This window comes from Pocillopora damicornis, chromosome 1 (assembly GCF_964200805.1).
Source record: "Pocillopora damicornis chromosome 1, jaPocDami1.2, whole genome shotgun sequence".
In the NCBI taxonomy this organism is placed as follows: Eukaryota; Metazoa; Cnidaria; class Anthozoa; order Scleractinia; family Pocilloporidae; genus Pocillopora; species Pocillopora damicornis.
Window position 1 is genome coordinate 28653446 of NC_142670.1, and position 9036 is coordinate 28662481.

Below are 9036 nucleotides of genomic sequence, written 5' to 3' on the forward strand. Positions count from 1 at the left end.
ATCCTCCACTCCCCCTAACCTTGGCAATAATAAAGACTGATCCCTTCCATGAGCAATCAAATTTCAGTCTCGATGAGGAGCATTTCATTGCCTTATTTTTCAGTGATTATTTGGAAATTGTCAGTCAAAGGCAGTTCAGAATCTGAAATCATAAGCTTCCGGTTTGGGATCAGTCCAGCTTCTCACACAATCAGGGATCTGGCTGCCCTAGATCAAAGTGGAAATAAAGAAGTGCGCGTTTTTTGCAAGGATTTTATGGATTTTGTGGAATTTTTCTTTTTGAAACTGGTTTGTGCTGCTGTAACACGTGCACTAGAAACTGAGCAGAGACACGAGGAACTCTAAGGGAGTTCTTCGAGCTGTTGTGCGCGATCTATCAAGCAAGAACGTAGTAAGCGGTCAGATAACAAGCAATGCACTGTGGAAGTAAGGTGAGATTTTTTTTTTTTTTTGAGAATTTGACTCAATTTTTTATTCCTTAGAGCGGTCGTAAATATTCCCATACAAACTCTTATAATTTCGCCAAGCCGTTGCTTGGGCTGCCTGTGGTATACCTCTAATTTTGCACTGTTCCTTGCAAACACATTGGCTTCTAGTGAGTCGGTAGGGAGAATAGCAGAAAACATGAAAATTGCCGCATTGGAAAATCTGACAAATTTACAGACAACAAGATCAAGTTTTCCAAATTTAGGTCCATTCATTTAAGTCCATTCATTTAGCGCATTAGATCATCCACACGTATTTTGCGCTATATAAGTAATAAATTATTATTAATTATTATTCATGACACAAATAATGTCTGTAAATAATCCTTCGTTGGTTTTGTAACGTGTTATTATCTCAGTTCTTGTAGCAGGAACTTACTTTACCGTAGATGTTATGAAACAATTGGTTCATACGTCAGCTGTGCGTTCATCGAGATATGAAGCACTTGGGAGGTTTGGCTACGCCTCAAGCAACTCTTACGCATCTTTCGTGCTCTCCAAACTTCTCGCGTGTTTCATATCTCAATGAACGCACGCTCACGTATGAACCAATTGTTAAGCTTAAAGCACGCGATTCATTTTAACTGATTTTGTAAGGAACATTGGTCTCTGTCAATTAAACGCTGTTTACATCGTAGTGAGAAATTCTTGTCGGGTTCATTTAACACTACGCTCTATTCTACGCATGTGATTACTTAGATTTTGTTTGCTACATTCTATCCTTGTAATTTACATCCTTTTGGAAAAAACGTGATCGTTATTTATAGGAAAACGTAATGTATATATGCTTGGAAAAATTGACGTCAAAGAAAACATTGACGTCACCAAGTCCAAACTAGTTCATTCGACGGAAGGAAAGGAAAACCGAAGCATTCCAAAACGTCAGAGGTGAAGCCGCAAAGTATAAATCTATATTCAAAACACGTAACATGCGTTTAGCTTTTCCGAAAACGCGATTTTGTTTACGATTGTGTGCAAAGGAGAGCTTGTCGTTCACTGGGCAAATGTCAGACCAAGAAGAAAATTGACCTTTTTACCTACCAAAAAATATTACGCATTGCGCTTTTTTTTCTTTTTTTTTTTTTTTCCTGCAGTGTTGATTAACGTATCATGGGTTGAACTTCTTTACATCTCCTTTCCTCAAGTGTCGGCATAATCTAAATAGCTCTAAATCATATTATAGAGGGCGGCAAAGGGAGGGTTCCAATCACACATCACAATGAATTTTTCTATTTAATCACACATCACAGAGAACTTTTTTTAAACAATCACGCGTCAAGTGAAAGGGAGTAAGTTCGCTAATTAAGCTAATACTGTAAGATTTCAACCAATCGAATGTATTATTAAAAACTGGTCATATTGCTTTTCGCTCAACAAATAAAGACGACTTACTTGTTGAAACTAGACGCTCCGAGCACAGGCAACCCAAGCTCACGTCTTTTAAAAAAAAAACCAATGGTTAATTCATGAAAGCGTCACGCGTTCTGTAACTCGGTATTAAGTTACGAGAGGAACCGTTGAAAATTTGAACACGTTATAAGGAATAGTATGGGGAACTTACAACGATAAATATTTCGAAATATGAATATTTTACACTTCAAATCAATAGAACTTACTCATATCTAGTGTATCCGTTGTAGTTTCTGGCGATTTCTGGCGATCTCTGCCGTTTTAAGCTTGCTTTACGATCACTATTATTCATGTCAAAAGACGACTTCGACCATATTTTGTTCCCCATACTATTCCTTATAACGTGTTCAAATTTTCAACGGTTCCTCTCGTAGCTTAACACCGAGTCACACAACCCGTGACGCTTTGATGAATTAACCATTGGCTTTTTCTCCAGACGTGAGCTTGGGATGCCTGTGCTCCGAGAGCGTTTACTTGGGCTTCGTAGCGTATAACCGTTTGGATCATTTAAGTCGGCATTCTTTCAGATCTTTTATTCGATGGATTCGGTTACTTCCTGGTCTTTCTGCATACGATCTGAAGCACAACCACGACTACGCGGTCTACAAAAAGAACACTGAAGGTCATAATCCTCGTGTAAATTTTTAACTATATTAACCTTTGCCTTTGGACCTACCACGAAGATCAGAGACATCAGAGGTCAAGCAAAGGTCAGCAAGAAGACAGAAAAGGTTTATTGATCTTTCTTTAACAAAGATCGAGAAGCCGCTCAGCAAAGTAAACAGTCTCAAAAGAATCTATTCACTTTGAATGAATTGTATTCTTCTAGATCAAAGAGCGTTCACCTACCACGGACATCTAATTAGTAAGTCTTGTAAATCACGCGTCATGTGCTTGTAAAATAGCAAATCACGCATAAGCTTCTGCCTGTGAGCAGAAGCTTCTTCTAATCTACGTCATAAGCTTCCGTTGTAAGCTTGAGATTTTTTTCCGAAAGGACTGGAAAGCATACAGCAGACAGGCTATGATTTTGAAAACTATGGCATTTTTAGCGATTCCTTCCGACAGGTCTCTAACTATTTTCAGTTAAATCAACGCAAAGTAGGAAGTTTGGATTCATAATTTTGCATTAAAATATGAACTTATAGATAAAGGCGTGATGTGCCTACCTGAAAGGTACGAGATGCTTGAATTTTTTCTTTCATTTCGTGCAAAGCTCAGAATTTCCATGCAACCTTATACACAAGAAGAAGAAGGTAAACAGTTTTCCCTTTTAAATACGTGACGGGTGAATTTTTTAAAAATTCGTGCGTGGGGATTAGAAACTCCCCTTAGCTAGCCTCCTGGAGGCGTGATCTTAGATACTGAAGCATTATCATAGGGTCAGAGATTGCGACATTTCTGGGAATGATAAATGTTTGAATATGACTGAGGTTCCATCAGTAAATAGGTACTCAATAACGCGTGTGGTAAAATATCGAGTGGATGCATCGGCATTTCAACTCAGAATTATCTTGAAATGAAAGGTAGGTGCAGTACTAGAGAGCAAAAGCTGGGAAACCTGCAACATTTGTAGTCGCCTTACGGCAGAGAATCGTGCCATATCTTAGGAGACTTTCTCGAATGAAGAGTAAATTCTGTGTGACATCTGCAAGAATAGACATCTTTCGCTTAAAAACGTTCTTAGTACATTTGTATTTCAATGTCCTACTTGGCTGAGCGTGCCTTGGCATGGCAGACGGCCAGATTAATCTGTAGAAAGAACACCATTTTAAATGAAAATATCCCACCTAGTTCTCGCCTGTTTACCTAAAATATTGCCAGTTTAAGTTACCTCGGTCGACTTTTTTATTGTTCGCGGCATATCTTTCTTCAGTTTTTATTGATAAACATTAAGGACAATGTTTGATTTGGAAATATCGTAAATATCTCGAAGTTCTTCGTTTGAATTTAAGTTGTTTGCATCCCATTTGCCAAATATGGACAAAGGTTATTCTCAAGTTGTGGGTAAACTTGAAGTCTTTGATATCCTCTGAGTTATTTCCTTTACGCAAAGCAATCGTTGTACCACAGGCAGACAACCCTACGGGTTTCAGGCCTCGTGACGTTTGTTATTTATGCGCTAGGCCCGGTTCAAACGTAGTGCTATCTTCGTGTCGAACTCACTTATATTAAGTTCGACTTCAGCTCGATTCCAGCACGACAGTTGATTCAAACGTCGTACTTAATAGCTGCTGATTCGTTCTAAGTCAGTGGTCTATGAAAACATCGCTTTAGGAGACTAGGGTCAAGTCAGCTGAAAGATGGCTGACATGGATTCGTCCATAGATCAACGAAAAAGAGTTCTTTTACATCGAATGCTAGCAGAAAAAAGAAGAAGGATGTTAACACAACATGCTTTGCTTTCACATCGTGAAGAAATATGGAAACGCATACATATGCTCCTCCTCATCTTATGCATTTCGACCAACTCTCGAAACTCCAACAGAATGATCGCTCGATCTTGCCGCCGTGTCATAAGAAATACTGGTTGGTGGGCAAAGGTTTGGAATACATACTCTCATGCAAGATTTAAGAAACTTTTTCGAGTATCCAGAGGTCTTTTTTTCTTTATTCTTGTGCGTATCTGACATGTTTTGGTAAGAGATACAGTTTGCAAGGAGCCCAATACGCTTGAACTTTCCGATAAATCCGACTCTGGACTGATTTCGAGTTGCTCAGATGATAGGCTTTCATCTTCGCACTCTGATTTCAAGTTCATCTTCATCCTCATTGACATCCCTACGAGCATAGGTACTTTTCCAAGCCGTCATTTTCCAAAATCTGAAACAAATGTATGCATGCGTTTCACGTTATCCCACTGAGAAAGTATTCGGGCGACATTGTCATAATGTATGCATTAGGTTTCGCTTCAATTTCACTCTACATTTGCGAACGTCGAACTTAAGGTTACTTCCCACCTTCGCGGGCGTCCTTTGGGAAAATATTCGTACGCGCACTAGTTTCACTAAAATCCTGGCAAACTATATATCAGAAGAAAGCTTAATAACTGCAGTTTGCGATAAAAATATGATTTAAGCGACATTTGTTTTAGGGAAGTGATAAGGAGCCGGTAAGGCGTGAAACGACCAAAGGTTCTTCTATTGAATTTATCGGGTATCGGATGCCACAGCGCGAGCAGAATGACTGCACAGTCTTATTCACAAGGCATTAATCAGTTAGAGCGTGTCGGGCTTTTTGATATTCTGATTGGTTATCTAGATATCGGCATCTAAAGTTGGAGTAGTTAAAAATATGCGAGTCGTGTTGCGTAAATGGACGCCACGGGACAAATATTTCAAATATCAAAATTTCCCGACACGGTTTCGTTTGTCATTATTCCTGAAGGGTTTTGGTGAAATTTGACGAAAATCGGTCAAATCCATATACCCTATAAATTCGCTCGAAGTGGTTGCATTCCTCCTAAAATCAAATGCGAGCTCATAAAGGTTCGCAAACAACCTCGCGCCACGTCCGGAGATTATCTCGCCTCCTGAAACCGCAAACCAATAGGACAGCGGAACCTCCTAGCGTCAATGACAAGATTTACCGCGAAAAGTAACCCATTGCAGACAAGTTTATCTTTTATCTCGATCGCTCAAAGAGCGTTGAGGAGGACAACACAGTAATGAGCAAAGTTGCCAAAAGCAAAGGAAAAACCCGCGGCAAAAACGGAAAATGTGCTGAGGAGCACGACAACGAATCGACATATAGCTTTCAAAATTACGATTCGAGGTGACTTTTAATGCTTTTGTATCACAGCTGGTACTTGCATAAAGAAAAGGAACCTCGTTTTTAACATCATGTAGGGCAAGTTTTGGTTTGACGGCGAATCCTCTGTTCGAAATCTGGACGCTAGCGTGAAACTCCGCCGGTACCAGTCGCTTTCACAAAGGAATTCTTCTCTTTTCTTGACAGAATGGTACTCTTTCTTTCTTCTTTGCGCCTATTTTTTTCCCTTTTTTTTACCGAGGACTTTCTTCCACTTTTGATTTTTCCATGACCAAAGTTTTTTCATAAACAAAGAGCTTCCACGTGTGAATTTTGTAAAGTGTGCGATGTTAAAAAAATATGGAAATAACATGAAAATCGAGCCCCACCATGAGCGGTTCCGAAACATTCCTCCAAGGGACTCGCCCAGGTCCGTGATTATGGCACCTTCCTGGTTTATTAACTTTCATCAAAAAAAAAAAAAACGTTTTTCTAAATAACTCGGTTACCTTTAAATATTTCTGGAAACGTTAGGTTGAATGTTTTAATTCAATTTAGTCAAATAAAAGAAAAATGGATTTTTTCGGCCCCTGAAGTTGGGAAGTAACCTTAAGCAAGGTAATGGGCTCCTGCCTTAAGTCGATAAACGTGTAAGAGCCAAGCCAAAAATCAGTGCAGTTGCCCACCGCGAACCACCTCAAAAGCCTGCTCGATTTCCGACATTCGCTTATCATCCGCCGTCGACACATGACGTGGACCGAAGAGGTCGATCATAAGCCTTCGATTAACCGTATTAAAATTCAAATTAATCATTAAAGGAACTCAGATTTCACCAGACCCTCCCCACGCCAGTGCGTAGTGTCGGTCGAAAGACGGTACAAACCAGCGTTCCCCTAAGACTATTATTTTGCCACTTCCGTTCCGCAACCGGAAAAAAAAATTAGCCAATTGGAACGAAGTTGTTTGTAGTAGCTGCGTTCTGATTGGATAGACTAGTAGGTCCACATCATGAGTCTACGGCGGTTAGGCTTTTGAGGTGGTTAGAGGTAGGCAATTGCCCTGATTTTTGGCTTCGCTTTTACACTTTTTTTCCTTCGTCTTTTAGGTTGCCCAAGACTGGGAGGTGAGCGACATTTGGAAGCGGAAGAAATTCGGCGTTTTTTTTTTTTTACGCCTTTTTTTTACGCTTTCGGCCCAGGTGGTCCTGGAAGTTACACGCCCCGTTTTTTTCCTTTACGTTTGGAGGGGCATCAGTGCAAAGTGGGGAACTAACCGACCCAAAACCTTCGATATCACTCGAGACAACATAGAAAAACGAAGGTAAGTAAACTTTATTTATCTGACTGCCATTAAGCGAATTTTGGGGATGAAATGTTACGATTTGCAGTATTTATGAAACATTTTCGGGTATCCCCGTGTTTTGGGCATTCCCCTTCCCAAAATACTATTGTTTTCGATTTTTTTATTTCTTTTTAGAGCGAAATGGGTTTGTGATTGACGTAAGATACAATAAGTGAAGTTTGATGCGACTACCGCCGAAATTTTTTTCTTCACAGCTCCAAATGGCTCCGTCAATCTCTAGAGAGAAGTTGGTATCACTTACCGAGAACAACGCAGACAGGATCTTGCCCATCATTCGTTCATTCGAACGTAAGGACCAATCAGCATGCCAAAACATTTTTAAGGATGGATATCAAGAGTTTATAAAAGGTATCACAGTAACACATCTATCGTTGTTGGTAAGGTACATTGTCATGGCTGCTATTTTTCCAATACTTGCAGCAGTGATTTGGTCGGCATGGATCTTTGCTGTGTTTGTGGTGATGGCATGCATGGTTTTGGCATTCATCGGCATATATTTACAGTTGACAGGCTGGCTCTATATTAATTATACACTGAAATCAGGCGATTTAAAGGATATTGAGGAGTCCTACATGTCGATTCAACAGTCGCACTTGTGGGTAGCAGAGTTGAATGGAAGAGTTGTTGGGATGATGGGCCTCATTTACGAGGAAAACTTCGAACAAGGCGTCTATGAACTCAAGCGCATGTACGTTGTGCCGAATTGTAGGAAAAAGGGGATCGCTAGAAACCTGATTAATGAACTAATCTCACATGCCAAGACATATAGCATAAAATTGGTTATCTTAAAAACAACGTCTACGCTGGTGCCAGCGATCCAATTGTACATGAAAAATGGTTTCACATTTTCCAGCGCTAGTTTAAATGGCAAGTTAACCGACGTGCTTGTCATCAACAAACGGAGTTTACCACAAGACATACACCTTAAGTTAGAAATTTCCTCATTAGCTGCACCTTAAAATATTCCTTTTAGTATTACATGTCTTCGCACCTTTCCAGTTTAGGTGAACATTTCGTAATGTCATCCGCAAGCTTTGAGGCAGAACCTTTCCGTTTCGTATCTGTTGTGGTAAAAAGTGCACGTTTTATGAGCCATAGCTGGATCCCTTTAAACAAGAAGCCTTTTATTCACTTATTTTAAAATAATCTAGATTAAGGAAAATACAGGAAAGCTTTTTGCAAAGCATAACAAATATGCAGCCTAATATGTTGTGGCGCTTATGGTGGGTACCTGTTCGTGGAAAATGAAAATATCAGCTCCATACTCATCCCTACACCCACAAGGAAATTTGATTCAGAGTGCGCGCCTAAAGGGCGTCTATTTAATTTACTAATCATTTGTTAATACCACAGAACGAGTTGAATCACCAAGGAGCACATCATTTGACGACCAAAATGTGTTTCCAACGGTTTCCAAAGCACCTGAATATATTTAATTGAAACAATATGTTAATACACCTCCAATACACTCCATTTAACGCTCTACCACTTGAGAAAGTGTATGAACAAGTTTTAAGGGAAATAAGTTGCCTCGGGTTTGCAAAATCGTATCTGATTTGACCGATTTTTACAGACATAGTGTTTTCTCTGTTGCTTTTTTTCTTTCTTTCATCACTGAAGAAATGTAAAATGGTTTCCGTGTTTACATAGCCTGATGTAAACACGCAGAAGGTTGGGAGAACACGAGATAATGACCATAATTTCAACCGCTGGCCCTAAAAGCCATCTCCCTATTAAGACCCTCTTAATTTAGCATTAATCAATAAAAGCATGCAGCACCTATTGTGCAACACAGTTTTGTACACTGAAAGGCAAAGGGTAACTAGCATACATTGTAGTGAGATACATATAAAAGTGGGACATTATGCAGATTTTGGGTTTTCACACTTCAAAAGTGTACGAGTCGTGTCCAGTAAAATTCACCAATACAGCATTACGTGAGGTACACGCCTATAGCGTTGTTTTAAATTCTCATCATCTCATCCCAGTTCAGTGTTAGTAACACCAAACTGCTTTTCCAAACAGGTAT

The 9036-nt window shown here is 39.7% G+C and overlaps 1 non-coding gene across 1 annotated transcript; it reads left to right on the top strand.

The window, feature by feature from the left end:
* The first annotated feature begins 5633 nt into the window (after positions 1–5633).
* LOC113664653 (uncharacterized) lies at positions 5634–8200 on the top strand. Its single transcript, XR_016188276.1, has 2 exons — positions 5634–6965; positions 7202–8200. It is a non-coding gene; the product is annotated as an uncharacterized LOC113664653 (transcript).
* The last annotated feature ends 836 nt before the right edge of the window (positions 8201–9036 follow it).